This window comes from Lepeophtheirus salmonis, chromosome 1 (genome assembly GCF_016086655.4).
Source record: "Lepeophtheirus salmonis chromosome 1, UVic_Lsal_1.4, whole genome shotgun sequence".
Taxonomy (NCBI): Eukaryota; Metazoa; Arthropoda; class Copepoda; order Siphonostomatoida; family Caligidae; genus Lepeophtheirus; species Lepeophtheirus salmonis.
In genome coordinates, this window is record NC_052131.2 from 14,012,872 (window position 1) to 14,040,826 (window position 27,955).

The 27,955-nt window shown below is 29.2% G+C and overlaps 1 protein-coding gene across 3 annotated transcripts in view; it reads left to right on the plus strand.

The window, feature by feature from the left end:
- The window catches only part of LOC121117372 (uncharacterized), a 220,788-nt gene that overhangs the window by 35,263 nt on the left and 157,570 nt on the right, over positions 1–27,955 (plus strand). For all 3 annotated transcript variants that reach the window (XM_071888142.1, XM_071888144.1, XM_040711785.2), the window contains one exon: positions 16,975–17,025. The gene's annotated coding sequence lies outside the window, so the exon portion shown is untranslated. The remainder of the gene's footprint in view (positions 1–16,974; positions 17,026–27,955) is intronic.

Below are 27,955 nucleotides of genomic sequence, written 5' to 3' on the forward strand. Positions count from 1 at the left end.
GCTGGTCTCATTATTTATTTGTTCTTGAGAATAAGACATATATAAACAGGTTAGAAAGTTGTTCTCTCTAGTTCAAGTACTTGACAGAAGAATTATTATTGATATAGGATTGACCATGACGCTGTGTACACTAAACATAACAATTGTAGCTGATCCAATGAAACGTCATGAAACGATCCTTCTCTCCTTCCAAACTTTCTTCAAATTGTCAGGGTGACCACTAGGGGATATCACGGGAGCCTAAAATTGATCTATAGCGCATTTTGACCCCTCAAAAGTAGCGAATGGTAAATAAAAATCCGTTTTAATAAAAAAAAACTCGGAGAAAAAAATTTACTCCTCCCCCCTTTTTGTCTTCAAAGGTTTCTGTATGAAGTAAAAAAATTTAATAAAAGAAACTTTGTTTTTCTTATTCATAAAAAAGCTTTATGTGCTTAAATAATGATATTGGACTATATGTAATTTTTTGCTTAAGTTTAATCCCTTACTTCTACAGCGGGATAAACGTTGCGCGCTCCCGGATTTTATTGCTTAAAAGACGAAAAAGATAAAAATTACTTATAAAAAGGAAAAAATTATGTCAATATCTTATTTATTTTGTTCAATATAAGTTAGGATATAATTATGTGGATAATTGTACATAATCTTTGCTGAATGCTATTTTTAAACATATAATATGTAAATTTATCAAACTGGGTGCTGACACTTATTTTTAAATTTCCTTAGTTTATCTCCTGATTTTAAAGTTGACAAAATATATCCATGTCTTCGGTTATATCCATTAACCTTAAAGGAAGCCTCTGAAACTAGTTTCATTGCCTTTCTACGGATTTGGAATGACATGGATATTTCTCTAATTTCAAAGACTCATTCTTTGCTTTCATAAGTTCTTTATCTGACCAATATTGTAAGATTGGAGGAACTGAAATTACTATCTTAGACCAATCAATCATATTCATTAAATGATTTGATTCATAATTTATTTTGTTAGGAATTGAATTGCCTCTGGGGGTCATATGAATATCTTGTATTCAGAAATTTGTTCAATGAAAATTTACGAACTTCCGAATCTTCATCTACCAATACTAGAATAATATATTTTCATGATGAGCGAAGAAATAACTTCGGTATAAATTTTTTTGTACAATAGGGGAAGGATTTTGATCAGTACCTCTTGATAGTGAAATTGAAAGCTGAAAATTCTTCGAATTATCCTAGCAATTCGGTTGGCATTTAATTGCAAACAACATTGAAGCGTAATAGTTTAAGTTAAATGCTACCAATTTTAGACGTTTTTGCTAGGCTTTTTATTCGATATATAATATCGCAAAGTGCGATTAGCTTTGGTTATCCATCTAGCCTCGTGAAAGGTTCCTGGTGATTTAAGAGGTAAGTAGGGAATCAGGAGGAATTGACTGAACATTATTTAAATAACTACTTTTACATGGTTCATTATTATTTTAAAATATATAAATTAAAGATATTCTTAATAGATATTTAATACATTCATTAACCAAGTGTTTTCATTCAAATTCCTCTTTCCTTTAGAGTAGAATAGTTTTAAAATTTTCGAAGGAATTACAACACTTTTATAATGAATATCAATTAACCAAGGAATATTTTATAAATGGAAAGCCCAATTTTATTTCCCCTCATTTTTTTCTAGCAACTAAGGGTACAACTCAAAACAAAAGAGAAATTTGAATTTAAACATTCGTGTAATGAAAATCAAAATGATTCAAAATAATAGTTTTTGTAATTAATAAAGAAAATATGTTGGACGATTGTTTGAACTAAATAATCTCTGTTATTTTATTACTATTCTACTAGTAGAAAAAAATGACCCTTTGTTGGGTCAAAAAAAAAAGAAGGAACTACAAGACTATAAACTATTTCTTGAATATACATATATAATTCTGTGTACATATGGGTAGTTCTACAACATATTATAAAGAAATACATAAAAAAAGGACTAAATTTGTATCTCGAAGAATAAATTTTATTGAATAAATATTTATTTATTGTGTTCGTTTTATGTTTTGTAGGTATTTGCTACCCATATGTTCAGAAAAGAGAAAATGAGTGAATGGGACAAATAGCATTGATATTTAATGACATAATATATTCAATCTAGAAACTAACTATACTAAGTAATAAAATATTCTTATCATCATAGTTAATCTATATTTTTTATTTTATGTTTATTCCTACCTTGTGTAGATTCCTATCCATGCACTCACTTTGGAAAGGGTTGTGCCTTTTTCTGATCTACCATAAGGTGGTAACAATATGACCCTTTGCAATATTCAAAAACTAGATATAAGTCTCTCTCTCTCTTCTTGAGTGTATCAGTATATATAGTATAATATCCTTGTCATCTCTTGTATGTATATATGTCTCTGTTAATAAAATGATACCAAATACATGACATTTTTATTAAGTTAAATAGTTTTTATTTGATCTTAAATAAATACTCATCAGTTAAAAATATTAAATTTTAAACTTTTGAAAATCTATTTTTAATGATCCCATTTATTTTTCAAAAATGGCTTTGTAATTCTTATTTAGGGTAATTCCATATTCATACGACCACGGGTATTAATTATGTATATATTTAAGAATTATATGGGGTTTCATGATATATATATATTTATATATCTGCTAATTAAAGCCTATTATTCCAAAAATCTACTTTAATTTATGCCAGTAGAATGAATAAATGTTGATATTAATGACTCAAAAACTAGCTCACAGTAATATCTTTCACTTATTTTCACGTACAAAAAAACCCTTATAAATGTAAATGTTCCTTAATTAAGCCAATTAGTTATTATGTATATAAAATTATATAACATATTTACAAACTAAAAGGATAGAGAAAGCTAAGAGATGCATGTATAAAAAATGAATAAATTAAGTTTTAAAAATTTAGCTCCTTACAAGCATCCATTTTTTTTATGGACAAAGTTCCATAATGTTTTAATGTGTTCGATTCATGCGGGTATATATATTTATACATAAAATATCTTGACCAGTAGGATTCTTATTTCTTCCTTTGTAATTAAATTGCCCATTAATTTAATTTTGACAACTTAAGTTTCTCCTCACGAAAGCAACAAATGCCCACATAATACCTTGCCCTTGACATCTTAAAATAAAAATTACTAATTTATCAGATGTAGGGATTTTTTTTTGTTATAATCATATCAAGGTGTTAGGGTTGCCAGAAAACTGGAGAAAGAGGATAATAAAATTTAATGAGAGGAATAAAGGATGGCAGAAATTTAACTTCTCAATTCCAAATCTCCACTGGTAAAATTAAGTTTTTTATGCCATACAAGGATTAAACTTTTTAATGGTACTCTACATGCCTTCATGGAGTGTCCTGCTGGGAGTATTTTAAAGTCCTTGGTAAAGCTAAGTATAAAGGAATAGAATATGCCAAAGGTATGAGTTTGTTCGGGATTTCCAAAAGCGTTAATAGCCAACCGAATAACCACTAATGATGTGTTACATCCTAAGGAGGTGATAACAATTGTTATTGCTGCAAGATATGTTGCACTTTCAATTAAAATTCCGTCTCTGGGAAATAATTCGTGTACTTTGGCTGGATAATACATTAAGTACATTTCGCCAACTTCAAAACACCACTTAAAGGCTTTGAAAAGGATTTTAAGACAATTTAGAATTTAAATTTAATGGTTGTTTTTAGTATTACATAAGTAGAGTATCATCCTTTTATATTCTTATTTTTATTTGTATCATGAAACATTTCTTCAAAAAAGAAAGAAAAAAAGGCCACAAATTATCTGATAGTTAGCCAAATAAGTTAGTTAATCATATCTGCTACTATTTATTTCTCATTTACTCCCATACTATCGGTGTCATATTATTTCTTGACAATTTTTTAAATGAATTACATATATATATATATTTCGTAATATCAAAATCCTACAAGATATTTTATTCAATACTGGTTTTGTAATATTTTATTAAAAGTGTAGCTATTCATTGGTATCTTTGTATGATAGCCAAAATTTCTTCACAGAAATAATAAAATGGCTAATATATATAAATAGAATATACGAAAAGGGATCAACAAGAAATTGTATTCCTGTTCTTTTGGAAACGGAGCATATGTATAGAATAACTTATTACTTTGTGCATTTATCAGAAAGAATAAGTTATGGAATAGCCAAGACGTATCAAGTGAGGCAAGGGAATTGACAACCGATAGCAAAATAGATGGACTGTTTTGTGTTAGCGAGGTAACAGCGTGATGACACAACATAACTTTTATTGTACCGGCTGTAGAAAAAGTAATGAGACATTCTAAAAATACAGTTTTGAAGAGGTGTTGTTGATTAAATATTATAGTTCCAATTATTTTTGAATAGCTTAGATTCTAAGCCTTTGATTGATGTACATGTTGTTAATGAATATTCTGCATATGTCGCAATGGAGGCAAGAAGAACCATCATAGACTATTCAATCTGCGCCGGGAGGACCACCTCCGACATTATGAAGACCTTAAACGTCAGCAAGGCCACAATCTGTCGGATCAGAAATCATTTAACTGCTGGGGACAACCTTAAGGACAAACCCAAGAGTGGAAAATCCACCAAAGAGAAGCCTGCAAACATCTTGGAGGCCTTTAAGGTAAACCCAACAATGAAGTTGTCACAGTACGCCAAGAAAATGAAGGTGCATCGGTCTACTGTGGGCAAGACCATCCGAAACACTAGAGGCATAACATCTGGCCTAAGTGATGATGTTGATGGTTGTGCCATCAACTGAAGAAATTAATGACTCCAATTTGGTTTCCAGTTGGATACAAGTTACCCGTAGACTACTACTTGATGGTAGTTGTTTCATAGATTACCAAGACCATGAAGAAGTCCCACGTGCGTAGTCTAGCAGGACGCGGCTCGGCCCATACTGATAAAATTGTAAAAGAGTGGATGAGTTTCGGATCCAAGAACCTTTGGCACCCTCATAGCCCAGATCTGAATCCAAATGGATTACTCCATTTTGTGGCAAATTGAGAAGAAGGCCTGCAAAGTCCAGCACCCAAATATTGATACCTTAAAGACCTCCGTTAACCAGAAGTGAAGGATCATGAAAAAGGATTACGTTGCCAATGTGCACAAGGGAGTCTGAAGGCGGTTGGAGGCTGTCATTGAGGCATAACTGATTTGCATTGTTATAGAAAAAATACTTTAAAATACAATTTTCTATTTAAAACATCATCTTAATCAATTATGAGTATTTTTTAGAGTCAAGTCTCAGTACTTTTTCTACACCCAGTATATGGCAACTTTTCCTTGAAAAAAAAAACACTAAGTCATTTGGTAGTTATTTTAACTATGGAACGATTACTCAAAAATTTTTAAGTTAAGTTCACAGCTTAACAAGTGCTAATTGCATTCAACCAATTAATGTTCAGTCAAATAATAAGGAAAACTGTCCTCAGAAAATATAAACAGCGTACGTTAAAATAAAAGTCAAATTTTTATATTTATGGGGTAACATTGTAACGAGGGATAAGATGCCCATGAATGAATAGAAATGGGATGAAATTAACTTGAACTAAATGTATAAAGGAATGTGGCTAAAAATGAGTTTTGGCTCGAATATATTTTTATTCTTATTTTCGATATATTCTTATAAGATGTTGCTTTTTATGATACTACAAAGGACATCCCTTTATCTGTTGTCATTTTCTTTTATGACGTATTCAACTGGTAAATTCAGTTAAAAGGCCAAACACATTGCATTGAGTTTGCAAGGTTATTTAAAGAATGATATTCAAGTCGTCTAAACGCCCCCTAGCGGACAAACAACTTACTGCATAGCCAAATATATTTGAAATAATATTGATCATGTGTTTTTCATTTTGCAACTTGATCCATAGCTTTCCCTAGAACTATTTACTATATTTTTGAATAATAAAAAAAGGTGGAGCTATAACTATGTACACACATTAGACTTTGTTTGGATCTAACAAAGAGTAAATGTAAATAAACATAAAAAGACATATTTCGTATTGTCTCTAATCAAATACAAAAAAAAAAGTTTATCCGTGAATTTAAAAGTCCTTTTTTATATTTTGTAGGATTTTTTCCCAATCCTTTTTTTTCGAATTTTAGGTTAAGAAAAAAGTATTTAATGAAATAAATGGTGATTCCTAGATTTTGAGTTTTGTATATAGATACAACCTATGCCACTCTTCACCAAATAAAAAATAATAATTAGAATCTCATTTAATGTTTCTAGGATAAAAGTTTGTAGTTGTAGAAGTTGTTTCTGGCATAGATATTTAGATTTAGATATTAATTTTTAAGGTCTGCATAAAAAAAGTGTTTAAATAATTTATTCATCCTTTCTGCCAACTTCTAAGTTTTCTTTAAACACCTATATTTTCCACTATTTACTAAGATTTGATGATGAAAAACTCATCCCCTAGATAGGATTACTTAATTACATATTCAAGAAGTAAAAAAAAAGCGACAAAAACTCTTCTTCACCATTAATATATAAGACGAACAGAAATAACCTGTGCCTTGAACTTAATTATGGCTTTACTTACAAAAAATATAAAATAAAGTTTTTTTGTGTATGTGATACAAACTCGTAGAGAGAAAAAACAAAAATTACATTTATCAAAAACATAAAAATAAGGGAAAACAATTTTTTAAATTAAATTTGTATTATTCAATATATACGTATGTATGTATATATATGTATAAAAGTCAAAACATGATTTTTGATGGTAGTGCTTGGCCGAACATATGTACATACAGAAACTTTTTAAAGAAGATGTTATACATCATTTGTATAATATGTAAGTTTTGGGTTTAATTGAGTTACAGAATTGGAAACTGTATGATACACATCTTATTATTTTTTTTGAATGGTTCGTGTACTATCAAAATTCAAAATTGACACTTGCAGGTAATTTAATCTGTTGAAGAGATTCAATTTTATTATTGGTGGAACATAATAACTTACACCTATCCCTACGAAAAGATATATAGTCTTTTTCCAAAAAAAAATAAAAAAATGTTAAAATCAATAATAAGATCTTAACGACTATAAATGTGAATCGCTACAAAACCTCGTACGGGTAAAAATATTTTATGCTGTGGTAGAAGTGTTAAAATTGAATGGCTCGATTGTTCTGACATATCGATGGTTTACAAGATTTTTTTCAACAAAAAATTCGGATAAATGGATTAGCACGCATTATTCTAATAAATTTATGTCTTTTTATTTTAGGTAATTAGTTTATTGCGTCATAAAAACATAATTATCAAGTAATGTAAGCTGATTTTGAGCGTAAAGCTATGTGGGGATTTTTAGTGGGAGTCTTGTATCACACTCTTTGTATAATAAATCTTGAAAATGAATTAATTATTTAATTGATTTTGATGATTTTCGATTCATATATATATATATAAATATAATAAGTTGGGGAAATAGTAATTTCATATTTCACGCCCTTCTTTTAAACTAAGTATATCTTTCTGATTATTTGTCAATTGGATCATACGATAAAGTGTTGTAAAAGTCTGACTGTATTGTACAAACGTTTGTGAATCGTATTGCACTTGACCAGTTCAGTCGTGAATCATTGTTCGTCAGTTATGTAAGTCTCAAAAGGAAGAAATTTGCGATATTTTAGATTTTTCCTACCTTAAAGGTTAAAATTACGTCGAAACCAAGCAAGAAAATTTTTCAATGTATGCGTGACCGATATTCTTTCAGTCAGTGTAGCACAAAAGTGGTTCGACCGATTTCGTTTTGGTGGTGAATGATCCCCCCCACGTTCTGGCAGGCCTGTCGTCAAAAATGTTGATAAAACCATGGGGCATATCTGGATAGACCGTGATTTTTACAGTCGTAGTATCGCCCAGGAGCTTAAAATTTACCATAAAATCGTTTTGAGTCATCTGCAGAAGACTGCATTAAAAAAAAAACTCAATTAGGAGAGATTACACTAAATCATTACCTCGATTCGTATCTGAGATGTTATTTTGGCCAAAAATCAGTCAGGATATATCTCAAAGGAGGGTGATTTGAAATTTTAGAAGGGTTCAGAGCCGTGAATATGATTTTTCTTTATAGGTTGACTAGCTTAGTATGTAATTGTTATATATATGTTCTTGAAACTTTTGTATTACCTTTTCTCAAAATTTGAAATTAGTATTATTGAAAAGAAATATTAATTCAAGACCCTCCAGAAGTAGTCGCAGGTCTAGAGAGGGGCACATTTAAAAATATATGACTGTTAAGCATAATTACTTTGAATGTGGTCATAATTCTCCAGTTGTAGTAGAATAGCATTTAACCAATTATTTTTAAATTTCCAGTTATTTAAGTATCACAATCACCGTGTTGGGAGTAAACTCGGTTCCATAGTATCCCTGTAATTACAGCATTGGTCATAATTAATCGTTTCATTAATTGAACAGAAGTTCTACCATAAGGAAGTCTGAAGTTTTGGGGCTTTTGAGGATAAATATAGGAGCGATAAAGAGAAAATAAATATGAAGGGTAGGCCAATAACTGTATTCTATAGTAATTAAAGGGGTCAAGTTTTGACATTGTATTATAAGGGTGTTCAGTGTGTGAGAGATCGATGATGGCCACTACTTTTTGAAAGTTGCGTGATTACTAAGTTTAAAAACTTCTTCACGTAGAAAACCGCTGTTTTATTGGGGGGAATGGGCAAAATCTGGAGAGAAATGACAGCTCTAAGAATAAAGAAATGTGCTTTGCTTCTTTTTGGAAATTATGTTCATTATTTCATTGATCGAAGCGGTGATAACATTTCTCTCTGAAACATGAACTACCGTTTAATTTTAACGTATAATATTTCAAAAAATATAATTTATAATGTGTTCCCTTCACTAATGGTATTTTCATTGTAAATAGAAGTGTCTCTTCTCTATAGCATGAATACATTTTATCGCCTCATAATAATATAACCGGGAGCTAATGTTTTACAAAAATTAAATCCTGTAGCTTCATCAGCCTGGCTTCCGCCTTCTCTTTGTGCTCTACGAAATGCCCATCTCTATTTATTGCAAATTATATTCTATAATATTTCCATAATAGTTCAAATGTAAGTACATTTCAATGATTTATAATATGATAATTTATCATATTCCTCTCTTGCACAGCTCACAATTGTATTTATCTATCTATGTATCATATGTTACTAAATAATTTTAAACTAATATTTTATAACAAGCAAATGCTTTGGGCGCCCACCATCATCAATCAAAAAATGATAACCATAGTCTTGAAATTAGTCCTCCCTCTCCTTCTTATTACACACCACTCTCCAAAGTATGTATGTTATATATACACATACAAGGGTACATACAATATACATATATTCAATATGACATTGATTTATGGTGTTTTCATTTTGACAAATACTGAAGTTATATTCAAACGTCAATGTAAGTATATGTATATATTTATTTACAAGGGGGTATGACGTAGAGATAGAAAAGGAAAGAGAGAGAGAGAGGGGGAAATAAAGAATCATCAACTACCACTGAATTGAATGAAAATATAAATTGTATATACATATATTAAGTTGGTTCATTTTGAGAGGGGTTGATCAACGTTTTGAAATTTTGTAAACAGGGGATCTGGAAAAGTTGTGTTGTAAAAAGTAGTTCTAACGTGTGGGTTTCAGAAGTACATACATATGTATATATTCAGTGTGTATAATGGACATGTAAAAAACAACAACAACAGAAAATCAACATGGTAACCCTGACAATTTGAAGAATGTTTTGGAGGATATCTGCTAAAGTCAACTGCGACAAGGGAAAAGGGGGAGAAGGAAAGGTCAAAGAAATTGGCAAAAATGACTCTCATTTCGATCCCAAATTCTACTCTGAGTCCAAAAAGGGCTTACAATTATAACTCCGCTACAAATCCTTAAGTACCCTCTCTGTCTTTTATGAGCACACATTAATGTTCTATCAGATTTTGAATATAACTGAATATAAGTTCACTATCAGGAATTAACTAAGAAGAACAACTGCTAAGGAAAGAAAATTCATTGTTCATATTACTAATGTCAAAAAAAACGGGTGACTAAAAAATACAAACGACTTACATCACTATATATATTTCTGAAGTGTTTATTTTTCATAAATGTAAATAGTTTATTTGAGAAGATGACTAACCCTATTCATTATATAGTAAAGACACAATCAAACTACTTATTTTTATGTGGATTAACTATTTATTTCTTAGTTAGACAAAATGAGATACTGTTGATCCATAAATATGAAAATAACTCAATATTTTAAAGAAAATGGAATATTTGATTTGTGGCATTTTTTTGTAACAGAACTAAAATCGAATTATTAGGTTATTATATGATATACTAGTCAAGTTTCTACAGGAATGAACCTAATTGGTAATAATGGAATAAATATGTAGAGAAATAGACGTAACGATGAAGTGGGCAATATAATATATATCACATGGTAGTCGGAGTGCATAAACTTTATCAAATAAATATTAAGCATAGGAGGAATAAGCGATATGCTAAATGGCGGAAAGAACGTACATAAAAGTCTATCCGGGGTCTTTAAAAAGCATTATGAAAATGAGGCCTGTTTTCAGCCACTAGGAGAACGACAACGACAAAGGACATGACAAAGAGGGCATTCTTGACCTCATAGATTAATGTTATTATATTAGTTAGGGACCTAAATCTATTGTAATCAATCAATATATCTATCTAGCATGAATGCCGTCGTTTTCAGTCTTTTTCCATGACTAAAATTAGCATTAACGTTCGAGTTGTTTTCTCGATTATTTTGATTTAAAAAAAAAATCATACCTCTCAACTTTCTAAGGGATTTTGGAAGTTTTTTTTTCTTCTCACTCACTATCAAATGAAGGTATAAAATGTGGACTAAAACCGTTGTAAAAAATTAAAATTAAAAAATAATTTTAACAACTAACAAAAATAATGTATAGAGCATTATAGGAGAATCATTACGGAAATAGAAGAAAAAGTCCTTGCATACTACGTCACATCTTCGTTACTGATCAATCATCAAAATACGATATCAATAAAGAGGAACAAATATACAAACCCTTATAATACTTATTCATATCTATAAATAAAGTTTCAACTCAATTGGGAAACTTCCAAAATACATTTAATTATTCTGAAATTTGGCATTGAATATTCTTTAATAGTATTACACCCATTTACCAATATCCCCATTATCGAATCTCAAAATTTTGAAGTTCGACTCACTTTACATAAAATACATAATATATATCGAATAATAGAACGGAGTTCATTTATATAATGAATATTATACTTTCTTACTCATAAGTAGAGTGTGATGTAGGCAACTACTCAAATTGAAGCCCTTTCAAACAATAGAGAACTTCTTTTCTTTCATCTTTTCCATAAAGTATTTCTCTTTCTTAAATTTTGTTTAATTTTTTCCCTAATTTTTCTTAATTTGTGAATGGGGTTCAAAACAAAAAGAAAGGAAAAAAACTTTTGTGAGGCTCTGTCAATAATTATTATTCCTCCTTCATCAACCAACTAAAAAATAATTTCCATTCTACGTTTTTCTTTTATTACACTCATTTATATGCAATATAAAAAATTAGAATTTCTACGAAAAGCTCTCGTATACAATGAAAATCTTACTATTACATTATATTATCTAAAAAAGTAAAATCAGTGTATGTATGTAATTTGCTGTATTAAAGTAAATAGAATAATTCTATTATTAGAATTAAAGTCTATATCAATTGAGCTCCAATAATTTTTTTGTACAGCTACTGTTTGCTTTTACACTAAAATACAAAAAGGAGAGCAAATAAATATTAGGTAGAACTAACTCCCTCTTTCCTCAAGCAAAAAATATAATAATATTTCTTTTATTTGAAAGTAACCAACTAAGTAAATATCCCCAATATTATTAATATTTTCGGCCTTTCCAATCATATATATTTATTCAGCTGTACTTATGTTTGAATGATGACGTCTCATAATATTGTTAATATCACTAGTCAGCAAATTTAGATAATGTGTTCCTAATTGCTTTTACCCCAAGAAGGATGAAAATGATGATTATAACCGGAAGTCGAAAAAAAAATCGAGAAAAAAAAATGATAGCTGAATAATACTCGTAAATATCGAAATACATTTTTTCAGCTAACAAATGTTAAATAACTTCACAAATACTTATTTATAGGAACAGCTCTTTTTTTAAATGCAGTTCACTTCAGTTTAGAACACACTCTAAATTTTTATTATTGTTATAAAAAAATGAGGCATTTATTAGATTTACAAATAAAAAAGACTATTTTTCTAATATTTTTGTACTTACAAAGCATTTTCTCTGATTAAGAGTAAGATAAAGAAATAAGAAAAGTATTTTTTGAATATAAAAACATTTATCTATAATGTATGTTTTAGACTCTTTACTCAAATAGGATCTTTCTAGGCAAAAACTTAAACCTAAATTTGTTAAACAATATTTTTCAAAAAATAATTTAGGCCACAAAAGCAGAAATTTCTGATTATATAGTTTATTTAGCGGTATCTTGAGGTAAAAACAATATGAAGTAAATTATCTCAATCCAAGGGCAAGACAAGTTGAAATTTTGATTCATCTTTTTCTTCCTCGAGCTCCATTGACCTGCTTTTCATTTTTCTGATGTGACCATCTTTGTTCTTCATAAGAAATATGAACGTAAATATCGACTGTTGGAAGGTAGCTCCAGTTACAGTGGTTGCTGTTGTTGTGGAATGTCTAAAAGCTATTTAAGTTATCGAAAACGGTAGGTAAAGGTATATTTAACAGGTTTTAGATAAATATTTATTTCACATGTTTCTTTAGTTCTTACTAATATATTATAATGGTTTAAGAAAAAAGGATTGGAATTATATTTAATTTCAACTAATATGATGTATCCTTTAAGACGATAATGGAAGTGCACTGTACCATTTTCAATTCTTTAAGGATAGAAAAACCAATGTACATGTTTATGAAATTATATCGATTAGGAAAATTGTGCATTATATGGTCAATATGTAATGACCCAATATATATATATATAATACACATATGTATTAATGATAGAACCTTTTAAAAAGTTACATGTTCACTTTTTTGTGTTCAATGAGAACTTATTTGTAGAAAATTGTCAATTACAGCATAAAAATAAAGAAAGTGTTTCTGTAATTATATATTTCATTCAATATATATTTTAATAGATATAGTTTATGTTGGTATATTAACGATATGTTTTATTCATATATATTGTTAAAGAAAAAAAAAGAACAACGACAACATTTTTCGATCATTCAATCAGGGGCGGTCAAACAAAACCATTTATATCTACAATACATTGGGTAATTCAAGTATCTTTGGTTCGTAAATATGTATTGGTTGAGTAATATTAAATTGAAATAATATAATTCGTTAATAGTTAGGAATTAAAAGGGTTGGTTGCAACCTGCTGTCATTGGAAATATCATTTGGAAAAAAATGACAAATCAATGGGAAAATTTTATGTCTTTAAGCAAAGTTTGTTATAGTTTGAGCAAAAGACAGCAATAGCTCTCAAAAATGTATATTATTATTCAATGACAGAAACAAATTAAATGTCTCTATAAAAAAATCGATAAAAAAAAATAATCAAAAATTATCTTCTTTTTTCAAAAAAGGTAATTTAAAAATATGTATTTTATAATGGAGCATCATTTTAAAAATTTTCAACATAAATTTCAGGGATTTGAAAAAATCAACTAATTTTAGTGAGGGAAAACGATCAAAAAAAAAAAATTACTCATAAAATTTTAATAGCACTTAGTAATATACAGTATTACTCTTTTAAAATCTTCTCAAACGTTGAGTTGTTCTTGAAGCTCAAAAATTTTTCCCTATAAATTCGACTCTACAAAATACTGTGTTACCTTTTTGATACCTTCAGAGAGTAAAATTGAGACATTAATAATTTTAAAACTACTTTAAAAGTTTGAATATCGATTTTGAAAAAATAATTTTTGTTTCTCCATGCGTGTATATGTTTAGTCGCTGGACATGCAATTTTTTTAAGACAGTTTTGTCGTTTGTTTGTTCTGCAAGAGCTTAATATACATATATATTTCATACCGCGTGTAGAAAAAGTAATGGGACCTGCCCTCAAGTATCCATTAAAATACTCACAATTGATCAGGATAATGTTGTACATAGAAAATTTGAATTTATACTATGTTTTACTATATCAATGCACATTAATTATGAATGTGGCCACTATCAGTCTCAATAGCAGCCTCCAACCACCTCCAGAACCCCTTGCACACATTGGCAATGTTGTCTTTTTTCATGATCTTCCACTGCTAGTTAATGAAAGTCTTCAGGGTATCAATATTCGGGTGGCTTACATTGCAGGCATGCTTCTCAATTTGCCACCAAGCGAGTAATCCAATGGATTCAGATCTGGGCTCTGAGTGTGCCAAAGGTTCTTGGATCCGTAATTCTTCCACTCTTCTACAATATTATCATATTATCAGTATGGGCCGAGCCCTGTCCTGCTAAAATACGCACGTGGTCTTTTTGGACTTCTTCATGATCTTGGTTATCTATGGAACAACCCCCATCAAGTAGTAGGCTACGGGTAACCGGTATCCAACTGGAAACCAAATTGGAGGCATTAATTTCTACAGTTGATGTCATAAACCCCAACATCATCACAGAGACCGCATGTTTGGTCTTGGTGACTTTTCTGATGCTATTGTCAGCCTTGCCAAAGCATGACACCATATCATTTTGCTTGTTGTAGACAGGGTCAACGGTAAAGGTCTTTTCATATGAGGGAAAATTCCCCGGTTACTCTTGTGCTTTAGATTATTCAAGAGTTTTTGCCCTCCCTGAAGACAGAGTTCTTTTTGACGTTGGGATAGGAGTGGCCCCTCAATTCTTCTAAGAGACCTTCCACCAGCCTTGGGGATGGCCTTGCACACAGTAGACTGATGCATCTTCTTCTTCTTGGTGTACTCTGACATCTTCATCGTTGGCTTTATCTTAAAGGCCTCCATGATGTCTTCAGGCATCACTTTGGTGGGTCTTCCACTCTTGTGGTTGTCATTAAGATTATCCCCATCAGCATAACAATTTCTGACCGCACATACTGTGACCTTGCTGACATTTAAGGCCTTTATGATGTCCGAAGTTGTCCTCCCTACGCAGATTAAATTGCCTATGCGGGCTCTTCTTGCCTCCCTCGCGACATTTTTGTTTACATTAATTAAAAGCTTAGGATCTAAATTATTCAATAATAACTGGAACTTTAAGATTTAATCAACAACACCTATTCATAACTGTATTTTTAGAAGGTCTCATTACTTTTTCTACACTCGGTATGATATGAGTAAATAGGAGTAAAAAATAAATGAAAATGAGAAAAAATGTAGTAGAAAAACAAACAACTCATGACTAACGTCATTTGCAAGATCTTTGCGAATAATTTATTCGTGACTTAACTTATAAAGTGTAGAAGTGTATATAAAGTTCTTTAAAAAATAGTTGTAATATAAATGAACAAATATGTGGACTCTTGAGAGAGATTTTTCTATTAACTATATATTAAATTCCAAGAAATAGGAGTAGGAGATTTTAAAGAGTTACAATACTTTTTGCTTTTTACTTAATTTCTCCGAGTAAGAAAAACCATTCAGACGGCACATTTATATCTATCTACTAAACATTAACCCAACTAGTACTTTTTTTGTAATTTGCATTTGAGTGTGCAGCCAAAAAAGACACTTAAAACACATATTATTATATTAGAATACACCAAAAATCACCTCATTGTAATAAAGATTTCAACTTTTTGCACACATTGAATATTAATGAGTTATTTTATATATATTTGTACCTAACATCTTTTCGTGTAAGATATTTTTGAGATCATCTTGATTTTTTTATTATCAAGGAGTCCTACTCAACCGTTCACCATCCTTGTATTGACCAAATGAAGACATTATTTGCTATTATACACGTGAGCACCAACAAATACATAATATTTTTTTACATTTATTATACACGTAATTCTTGTCTTGTATTCTTGAACAAAATAAATCTTGATAGGATCACCAAAATAATAATTATTATCTCAAAATATAATTTGTTGCTATTTTTACTTATTCCCCTGGTTAAAACAATGGTCTTTCTTTGGCTTTCCAAGTAAATTTGGCTAGAACAGTCAGTCGGCGTAGATGTAAAGTTTGTCAGCAGGATTTTTTTTTGCCTTTATTTCCCCGATTTTATACTTTATCTTACATATTTATACTGTTAGGTTTACTTGTTTTAACTGTGCCTTTCGCACAAATATAATTATACATTGGTTTTGATGAACATTATTGATAGAACTTTAAAAAACCCCACTAAATTATCATTTAATTTTATATGAATTTATACAAATTATAAAAAATGAAGATCAATTTTACAAAATCAATATTCATATCCAAAAATAGTTATATACCACAAAACACATTTTCCCCAATATATAACGAAAAAAGTTATGAACCGATTTTATATTTCCAATACAAATGGACAATTACCTCATTATTCATATTAATTGCTAATTTTATAACTATATTTAGTCTATGAATTTTGAATATATAAATGAATTTATTTGAAAGAAGAATGTATATCTTTTTAATGAAAAAAACTGTTTTATGAAACTTAAATAATGAAGAGAATGCGAATATTTTCATGTGAGTAATTTTCTCCGGTATTAGGAAAAGACAGCATGCAAATCTTCTGTAACAAAGTGTTTCAACTGTCCTTAGTCTTTCTTATTCATATGTATCCTCAAATAACTAAGTTATTTTTTTTTGTAATATTAATAACTTTTTTTTAAATGAGTTTTTATATATCGATTATTTTTAAATTTTAGGTCTGATTGGACTCCTTTAGTTTCATAGTTCAAAGGGAAATGATGCTGAAGGTACGTTTAATGACATTGTGAGCAATGTACTCTTTGTAAACCACTTAAAATAGTTTAATTTTAAGTTCAAGTTTATTGTTTATTTATGCCTTTACTTTTAATAGAATTTTTAAAAATATATATTTAAGTTATTATTGATCCCACTTTCATACTAATATGAAATTATAAATTTATTATGCTAATATTTTAAGTAGTTTTCAAGAACATATTTTAAAGGAAAAATATAATCATATCAATTGAAATAATTTCTCATTATCACTACGAAAATATCTTAGCACCTACATATATTATTTATTAAATACTTTTGTTACTTTCGCGTAGGATACAACTAATATGAGTATGATAAGGAAAAACTACATAACTTAGATAACTATAAATTTAACTCCTTCATCGTTATTAAATGTTAAAGGTTGACCATTTTGAATTAGACCAATATCCACAAATGTTCTGGAGTACACATATGACTATTAATGGAAAATAATGTCTAAAGGATGATCTAAAACCTTTTTACAAATTATCAAGATCCTAGGTCAGGATGAACAAGTTAAATTCAACCTAAGACTGGCTACAAATAACGAATGCTATTTTGTCCTCAAATTACCAGCACTGGATAACTCAGGTTTTGAAATAAAAATAATTAAGGCTTCCTAACATTGTAACTCACATGAGAACTAGTTCACTTGGAATAAAGCACACATGCGTTTTGGACCACTAACTCCTTTTTTATGACCCTCAAGTCCATTAAAATGAGATAGATAAACAGGGAACTCCTAGGTCGAGGAGACAACTCCCCGGGAGGACTAGTCACTATACATATAACCAGAGATACAAAAAAGTTGTTATAGAGAGGCTTTTTGTAGTTCTAACCTGAACCAGAGAGAGTGCTCAATGGACCATGGCTTAATATATGATTTTTGTTTACCAACGCTGCCATGATTATTCTTTTTCATCCTCATTAAGCTTTTACAAATCAATGGAGTCATAAAGTTAAGTAGTGTTGTCAAAGATTAAGGAAGAACTGGAGGGAAATAATATTTTTCTTGCCTTAGACAAGACTACAGGTGGATCCGCATATTACTTATTTTTGTATGGACCCGGATCCTGAGTTCTTGATCCCAGAAACAGAATACCCTGGAACATAACAACTCGGACTTGATCTGAAGACTAAAATGGTGGACTCAAATACAGCCATGAATATAAGATCTAATGGATCTTTAGTCTTTTCTTTAATTATATACAGTATTTACTATTTAGAATGAGTAATTAATAATTATATATGTAATATAAAGATGATCTATAATAAAGATGAAAACTAATTAATGAGATTTATGAATCTAGGTTCATATGAGTATAATATTAAAAATATATCGCATTATTTGGGCTTTTATATTGGCTGTACTATGTAGGTTTTGTTGATGACAACCTCTATGAAAATGTGTAGCGGCCTCATTTATTAATCATGAATACACATTTAAGTTGTGCGTATAAATGTTTCTATAATTAAGATCCTCCTTATATATCATGCCTGCATAACTGCATTATCTCTGTTGATTTATTGATTGCATCACTGTTTTCAGCTATAGCATTAAGGCTGAATTGATGTTCTCGGCGGAGGAATCAATCGTTTTCGATCACAAGAATGAATGAACAAAATTTTTAATTCCGAGATAAGAGTGTTGGTATTTTCTAAGTAACAAGAAAAAAACTTGGTCATTCTACTCAGATCATGAGCGAGACAATTGACATGCAACAACATTGGAAATGTTGATAAATGTTTTTATGAAATAAGTTGCGCCATTGATAATGAAAACCTTTCTCCTTGCAGAAATCGAATCTTAAAACGTTATTGAGACATTTTTTTTTCGATAATTGGAATTTTTCTGTTCAGCCTTCCTCACAAATTTCATATTTATTAAATAGGGGCAACCTAACAATGACCATAGTCATGATCAATCTACACTCAAGTCATGGACCGTGGTTTCGACTAAGAGAAGAAGATTATTATTTCCTACTATTTCTTTCTTAATCTTTGACAACACTACTTTACTTTGGGACTCCATTAACTTTATGATGTCGTAGACAGTCTATCTTAGCAATTTATAATTTTAGACTGGGAAAACTATCAATTAAACTCATAAACATATGACAATTTATTTATTATTCCTAAATTTCTTCTGTTAATTTGTTTTTATTTAATCATATTCATATTCTATAAGTTTGATATTTTTCATTTATAATGAATATTTAACTCCTTTTTTTCCCCGATAACCTTTCTAAAAATAAACTATGGATAAAAAATTGTTTTAATTATTTATTTTTTCCCTAATATATAAATTAAACACAATTTTAATTTTGCTCTGATATATCTGTCCAGTCTCTCTTGTCCACAAATTTGAGCTGAAGCGTTGGTTACTTCTTCTACTGCACGCTCATAACTTTGTGCGTTGCATGGTATTTTGAGAAGTCGAAGCGGTAAAGAGACTAAACTAATCAATTGACTTTGAGTAATAACTACTGTGATAAAAAGTAAAGTAGCGTTGTTCCAATCCTGGATATTAATAATTGAGGTTCCATCCCAATTGAGGTTAGTTGAACAGTATGGCAGTACACTGATATCCCCTAAATCACTTCCATCTCCTATGTCTCTTATTTTTGATTTCCTGAATTGTCTATCTTCTTGCTAGGAGATTGATAGTAAAAAGCATGGTCATCATTTCATGGTGATACTTTTTTTTTTTTTTTTAATGTACATCTTTTTTTGCCTTCCTCCTCTGAATTAATTGTATTTAATGTAACCTATGTGATGAAACGGTTAAAATATTTAAATTGACTTTAATTTAGAACCACATATGTAAGTAAAAATTCATAAATGAACTCAAATGTGAAACAATAACGATTTTCATTTTCAGAAGTTATTCATCTGCAAATCTTAAAAAGATAATCATTATGGTAATGCGATAAGCATAAAATTGATCATTAGACAAATCATCAACAAAACTTTCAGACACTTTATGCAGTGGGAAATTTATGGTTATTTTTCTGTATTTATGATTAAATTCGAAGTTGTTTAGTTAACACAAATAATTTTCTCAATTTCTTCTACTAATAATAAATAAACGTATAATAAAGTTGATAAATATTATTTATATAATATAAGACACCTGAAAAGGAGTTAGCTCAGTTTTTGGGACCATCGGGTTCAGTTATTATGTGACGTAGCGGTAATTTATTTGCATAAAGTTCACACACTCTTCGAACAAATCTATAAACCAAAAGTTTCTCTATTAATTGCACTCTAAACATGTTCTACTATCTTTACTATCCAGCTCTAAGCAAGAAGATAGACAACTCCGAATATCAAAAATAAGAAACAAAAGAGAAGGAAGTGATTTGGGAGATATCAGTGTACTGGCATACTCTTCACCTTATCCCAATCGGGAGTATACTTCATTTATTTATATCCAGGAGTGGAACAATGCCACTGGACCTTTTATCACAGTAGGTAGTCATTTCTGAAAGTCAACTGATTAGATTTATCGAAAAAAAAGAAGAAATTACATTTTCATAACGAATGAAATATATCAAAGTTATGGAATATCAAAATACGCTTAAATAAAAAATCAATCTTAGAAAGTAAGGAATAATAAATAATAGGTAATATTTTAAAATTTTAATTTACAGTTTTTGTAGTCCCAAATTATAAATTTGTAAAATTGATTGTCTTATTTGGAATAAATGAACAACGAAAGTATTTGTAATAATCATATATTAGACATTTGGTATGAAAAAATGAGATTTGAATAATAAAAATGAAGAGAAACATAAGAATGCATGCGCAAAATACGCAGACAAAATATAATATTTAGTCATTGGAAGCATGTTTGGAACTAAAATACTCCTACCATTAAGCAAGTTAAAGAAAGATCGTTAAATTATTGTTAGAAAATATATGTTTCATCTGCAATACTTTATAAAATAAACATTCTTTAACTAGATTCAAATCGATAATTTTCAAGAAACAACATCAAAATTTCCTTTTTTTCAACATTTCATAGATTTCCAAATCAAAATGCATCAATGAAGGACCACTTTTTTGGACGTTTGAGGGTCATTTCTTGTTTTGAGGAATAGAATGGAGAATAAAAAATATCTGGTGATACCAAATTCCCAACTTTTGTCATTACGGTACACCCTTATAAGTACACTTACACTTACACTGAATATAGGATCAGATTGGCATCAAGAACCTGTCACATCATGGTCAGGAAATGAAGACTACACGCTTGAAAAATTATAAATATAATATTCAGGTATTGCAGAGAGAGGAATAAAAATGATGACTGACTATGCGAACATAATAACTAAAAATATCAAGCAGAGAGAGAGAGTATCTCCTTCCAGCCATAGAATATAATAGGGAACGATTTGAGAGTTCGAAAAAGAATGTGTTCGATAAAAAAATGAATACTCTCACTTTTTTTATATTTTGATTGTTTTTATTTAAATGTGTCTAATATTTAAAAAAAAAAATATAAAGGGTATATCATTCTAATATTCATATTGGTGTTAGAAAAATGATTCTGATATAAGAAATTGAAGTAAGTGTATAATCTATCGAAGATATAAATATATTTTTCCTAAAAAATGGGTAGAAATAAGATAAAATAATAATGATAGAAGGGAGTATACAATTTAAGTACTGCGGTCCGCAAACCAAGATCTTTCTCTTTACCTTCATTGTAATGGACAATTTTGATACTTAGATAATAAAATATACAAAAAGTATTATACAAAAATAAAAATGTTTTATTTAATATCATTTTTGACATTTAATTGTGGGTTTTACTTTACTTTTATGCAAAAATTATCCAAAATCATTAAAAATGGCATTTTGGAGAAACTTGAAGGTCGATGAGGCAGGGTATTGGATATATTTAGGTTCCTAACAAATGGTTTTTGTACCTTCTCACATCTTAAGGCATGGGAACAAATGCAGAAACATATAAAAACTTTAAAAGCTATATTTTTGAATAAGTCTACTAATTCATATATGAAGAAATTAGACAATCCCAAAATATCTCACCTTTTTCAATATTTGATTTGTTTGTTCAGAGTGTGTATGGTACTCGTATACATTTTGTATGTTAATATTCTGGTATATATTGTATTTATGATAAAATTTTCCAATGATTATTTTTAAAAATATCCCTTTGGCATACATTCTTCTCTAAGAAGTTTTAAATTGTAATTGTAAAGCTACATGGAGGCAGGCCGGAGGTCAGCCATATTGGTGTTGCAAAAGCTTTGGTTCTTCTTGACTATATGGGGCTTTAATTGACTTTTTGATGTTTTTGACAGCCCGAATGGAGATGGCAACGGTCTCTGGAGTCTTCTCAGGACTGACAATGGCGAAGAGGAGATTATACACGCGTTGTCTCCTTCTCTGTTGCTCCTATATTTTTAGACTAAGAAACATAAGATAAAGAAAACTTTTTGTGTTTGTTTCAGCTGTTTTATGGTTGCCTAATAAACATCGTAATTAAAAATAACAGGGATTAAATTGTGTTTACATCCTACTGTAATTTTGTACTCCGACTCTTCTGTATATGTTTATCACAAAACCTTTGAAAATATATACTTTGAAACTATAATCAATCACAAGTACCTTTCTACGTACCAATTTGCATATATATATATATATATATATTTGGTATCACTTTTTATGTGGGATATGGAGACTTGAAGATAACCCGATAGCAGAATAAAAATATAATAAGCATGAAAAGGTAAACTAACATGGTATAAGTATTTAAATATCTATATTGCTTTAGCAAGTTATTTGATTATATATTTAACATGCTCATTCATTTAAAATACTACTACTTATAAATGAATAATGAATTCATTTTTCAGCGAAATTTCCTACTTTAGCTTTAAATATTCTTCAATTTCTCTTTTACTGATCAAATTTTATTATTTTATATAAATGAGGCATAAAAAAATTGAATTTGTTTTTTAAAGACGATTAAATAATTTTCCTTTTCTTTGATTTAAAATTTATGTAAGTATTTCATTAATAAATTGCTGTAGTATTATTTTTTTTTTAATTATCCATAATTTCCGCTCCATTTTTAGCTTTTTGAATGATGGGATAAAATGTGAAAAAAATAACTCCGTTAGTGAACTGGGATATTATACATCCTAGGATTTATAATTATGCTTCTTATTCCTCTTAATCTATATTTTATCGTCAATACTCTTCAGTATGGTCCTTAAATATTATATCTGATGATATATAATTCTTTATTAATTTCAGTAGTGTCATGTTTAGGATTAATTTATATTTAGTAATTTTTAATGAAGTTTTAGTTAATTTAATTAACTAATTTACTTAAAAGTTGTTCCTTTGTTTTTTTTTATTCTTCTTATTTTCAATCTGAGAACTGAGGCGTACACAGTTTCTACAAAAATAAACGCAACCTCATCAAAGCAGATAAGTATTAATTTGATTCCCCACATTCGTAATTAATAACTAATATTTCACAAACGGAGGTTTAACCCATGAGTGGGTGATCACATTAATTTTGAATGCAATAATGTATGATTTTATACTTCAGCCCAATTGATTATAATTAGCTAAGATGTCGCCATTTTTTATGTAACATATATATTTTCTCAAATATGACATGTTCTCAAAAGGGGATCAATGGTCACATGAAGCAAAATATACAGCACGTGAGCCACAATTAAAGTGCCGTTAAGTTTGACGTCATTAAATTAAGATAATTATGTGTAGAAATTTTGTCTTCCAAGTCAGAAATATGTCAACAGCAGGGTCACAGTTAATACTGAAAAGTAAGTGCAAGAATGGCGGAAATACAATTTTTTGAGCATTTTTGGGACAAAAAATTTGGCCTCCATGTTCATCTCATCTTAATCTTCTTGACTTCACATTGTATAATACAGTCGACGGAGAGGAAAATGTAGTTTTAAGACTAAACAAGGCATTTTCTGATTGAAGTCAAGTGGGCAGAATATTAATGAATACGTTAACGGGTTAGTTGCTTGTCTGTGACGAGTCTATCTCGTCAAGTTGTTTCTAACAACGGCAATTACACATATTAGTCAATTGTAGAGTAATATTAAACCTCTAAAAAGTAATCATGCATATTCCAATACAAATCATAATCTCTGAGTAATTTCATTTTTGAAAGGTTTAATAAGCGACTTTAATACCTATAAAAATAGAAAATTTAAAAATTGTTTAAAAATTACAAATTAAAAGACTAAACTGTAGTTTTGATAGATTCCTTTTCACTAAAAACAGTTAAGAGTCAAATATTTTTTTCATTTTTAGAGAGAAACAGAGAAATATGGTCATTTGCGAATATTTTTTACAAATATAAAAAATGCGTTAATTAAAGTACAAGTAGGTTCTTGAGCTTCTTGTAACAAATCTATCAAAAAATTTGATATGATCTTTTTTTACTATTTTATCCCTTTTTATAAGTTTTAAGCCAACTTTTGTATATACAAAAATCAGTAATCTTCAAAAAAGATGACTTTATTCTATACAAATTTCAAATTTGGGCTTATGTGTTATAGGCAATCATGAAGAATCATGAGAAAATGTCATTTTAATGTTATAAAACCCACAAATTTTGAGTTAAAAAAAAATAAAAATAACCTTTTTTTTCAGTTGTTGAAAATAAATATGTGTGGATATAGCTATTTTAACAGAATAACTAGTGAGAGGAAATCTTAAGGGAAAATGTAACCAGGGCTGTTACAAGATTCTTTCTTTGGGAGGGAAGTGGTGTTGAATTTATTATAAGATTTTCTGAATGACAACCATTTTTTGTTACTCTAATATTAATTTACTAATTTTTATGGAAATAAAATACTGGCCAATTTATTCCCCCACCCCCGCCCCCCCCTAAAAAAATAAAAATATTATTGATTATAAAAAAAAGGGATTATTCAAAAACTTTTTAGTAATATTCAGGCAATGACCTTGTTTGATTTTATTGCATAAAAAGCCTTTACTTAAATACCTAAATAATATCCCTTCTTTCTTAGATTTAACAATTTTTTATTCTTCTGGTCATGGAGGACTATTGACGTCATTTTACTTTCTTCTTTCCCCATATTGAGTTATACATCCTTTTTCTTATAGTAGTAGGTGTTGTCAAAATAAAGCTATTAATTTAATGGATAAAAAAAACCTTAATGTTTATCTCTTTAGCAATCAAAACAGTGCTTAAATGACGGTGGAACTCGACAATTTCCATTATTTTATCCACATTTGCGATAATTGGGCTTCCAGAGCGCGGTGCATCATTAACATCAAAATCACAGAAATGAAATCAATGAAACCAAAATTGTACGTAATTATCTGTTGAGCATCAAAACTATAAACACTATTCAAATTTTCAGTCGCCTGACCTGCGGTTTTGCCTTTATTGAAAAAAGTGGTAAACTATGGCGTATTTTCTCTTTGATTGTGTCCATCTTTGACTCGCACTCAAACAATACTGAGTCAAACATCACAAAACTTTCAAAAAAAAAAATATTACGAATTCCTATCTTTCTAACGTCATCTAGTGTAAGCAAATCACACATAAACAACGTCAAATACACATTACGCAAGTCATCTATTTGAAAAGTAATTGATTCCTTTTTATTACTCATATTATAATACTTTATACACTATCATTTCTTAGTTCATAATTTGTATTTCGATATATTTTTCGTTTGTTATTCTTTGGAAAGATATATATATATTAAACAATAACCACGGTAAGTATTGAGCTTTTAATTTTAAAAATATTGTCAAAAATAATGGTATGATAAAATTTGTAATAAAAAAAGTGAAGAAGACCAATTTTTGCTTAAATTCCTCGTTTTGCTTTAAAAATTGTTACACATAATATATCAATGCTTTTAGTTAACTCTAATATATTATTATATATAAAATAAGAAAAAAATGAGTCATTTGGGAAATGAAAAAAATGCGTCTTTATTCCAGGTATCTAGAGACCCATGATTATGATATTAATTATTTTTGGAAAATAAATACTTTGAAATTTGGTTTCCAATTGGGAACAACACTCACTAATGTCAATTTAATCAAATAAGAAATTCAATTACATCATTAATTTTTTATGAAAAAATCTTTGTAAATGTACTCATACATACTTAATATCTCAAAATGCATTATTATTTTTATACAATATAAGTAAATTAACATTAGTCATAACTTTTGTTTTACTATATATAGTATATTATTTAATTAACATATGTACCATTGGGAAAACAATGCTAAAATAAGTACATTAAAAATGTAGCAGAAAATAAGAGTTATATTTGTACTAAAAAGATGCACCTTAATTTTTCTTTAATGAAATAATAATTGTGTAAGGAGATACATATATTTTAATGTATGAAATCCATTTTTTGTTTGCAGAAATAAAGGAAAGTACTTTTTTTTTTTGCTGATACATATTTGAGTAAAAAATGCATAAGAGGCCTCAAACAATTTTTTTAAAATAAATAAAAAAACTTTGATTTAATTAAATTAATACTAACAAAAATATAATATTCATTATCATCATACAACTGAATGCTTCTCATTAGATCAAAACGAATCTATTATCTGCTTCACTGAAAAAAAAAAGATTAACATAATACTACCCTATGCATAAATATTAGTGTTGTTCTCGGTTTGAAAATCATCATATGATCTGAGATAATTTTTGTAAGACTGATCCTATTTGGTCCTATTTAAAAGTTTTCTTTCGTTTGGTCTCATTTATAGTTCGACCTGGACCAATTTTATAAATGTGTTTCCAAATTATAAACATTGGTAAAATGAGGTCAAGAAAAACACGAGCTGGTTTTTGTGGGGATTGATTGTCACAAAATTGGTATTGTGGACATAAGGCCGTTTTAGGGCTAATAGCATAAAATGAATGGAAAATGTTCCCTCCGTATATATTTCATAATATTAAAATCCTACATAGTATTTGATTTGAAACTGTATTATACATATATGGCCTAGTAATATTTTATGATAAGCGTAGCTATACATTTGCATTTGTATATGATAGCCATAATTTATTTATTGAACTAATAAGATAGCCAATATATACCTATATATGTAATGTATACACACAGTGATGATAATCGGAAGGCTTTATGGGTATGTTATAAAACCAAACTGATAACCCTGACAATTTAAATTTTTTTTTTTGGAGTAGAGCGGCATAGTTATTATTAAGTTTCAAAAGATCACCCACAAATAGCTGTGACGAGGAAAGGGAGAAAGATATAAAATAAAGAGGACATAAGTAAAAATTACTCCATTATCGATCCTCAATTCTATTTTTGTTTACTTTTTTTCTTTTATGGGCACACCCAAATATTCAATCCAATTTTGTATAAATTAATGATGGCTTTTATATAGTAGAAAAGGAAAATAACTCCTTAGGAATGAAATTATAATGAAAACAGCTCAGGAAATAAAATTGGCTCTTTAGTTTGCACCCCCCAGCCCCCCGAAAATAAAATAAAATGGGGAGTTGAAAAATGCACCCGATTTGCATCTCTATATATACGACAAGAGATCAACAAGAAATGGTATTCTTGTCCTCTTGGAAGCGGAGCATAAGTATACTATAACTTATTACCTTGTTTATTTATCAAAAATAATAGCTTTAACGTATCATTTGAGACAAGGGAATCGACAACTGACAACAAAATACACTGTGTTTTATGTTTTAGTGAAGTAAGTTATAGATACTTTCTTGTAAAAAAACAAAACAAACCCCATTGAAAATATCAACGAGTGTAGATCTAAGAAAAAATAAATTAGTTACCCTGTATTGTCGGGTCCGAAAAAAATCAAGAGCTTTATTCAATGAAACTGAAA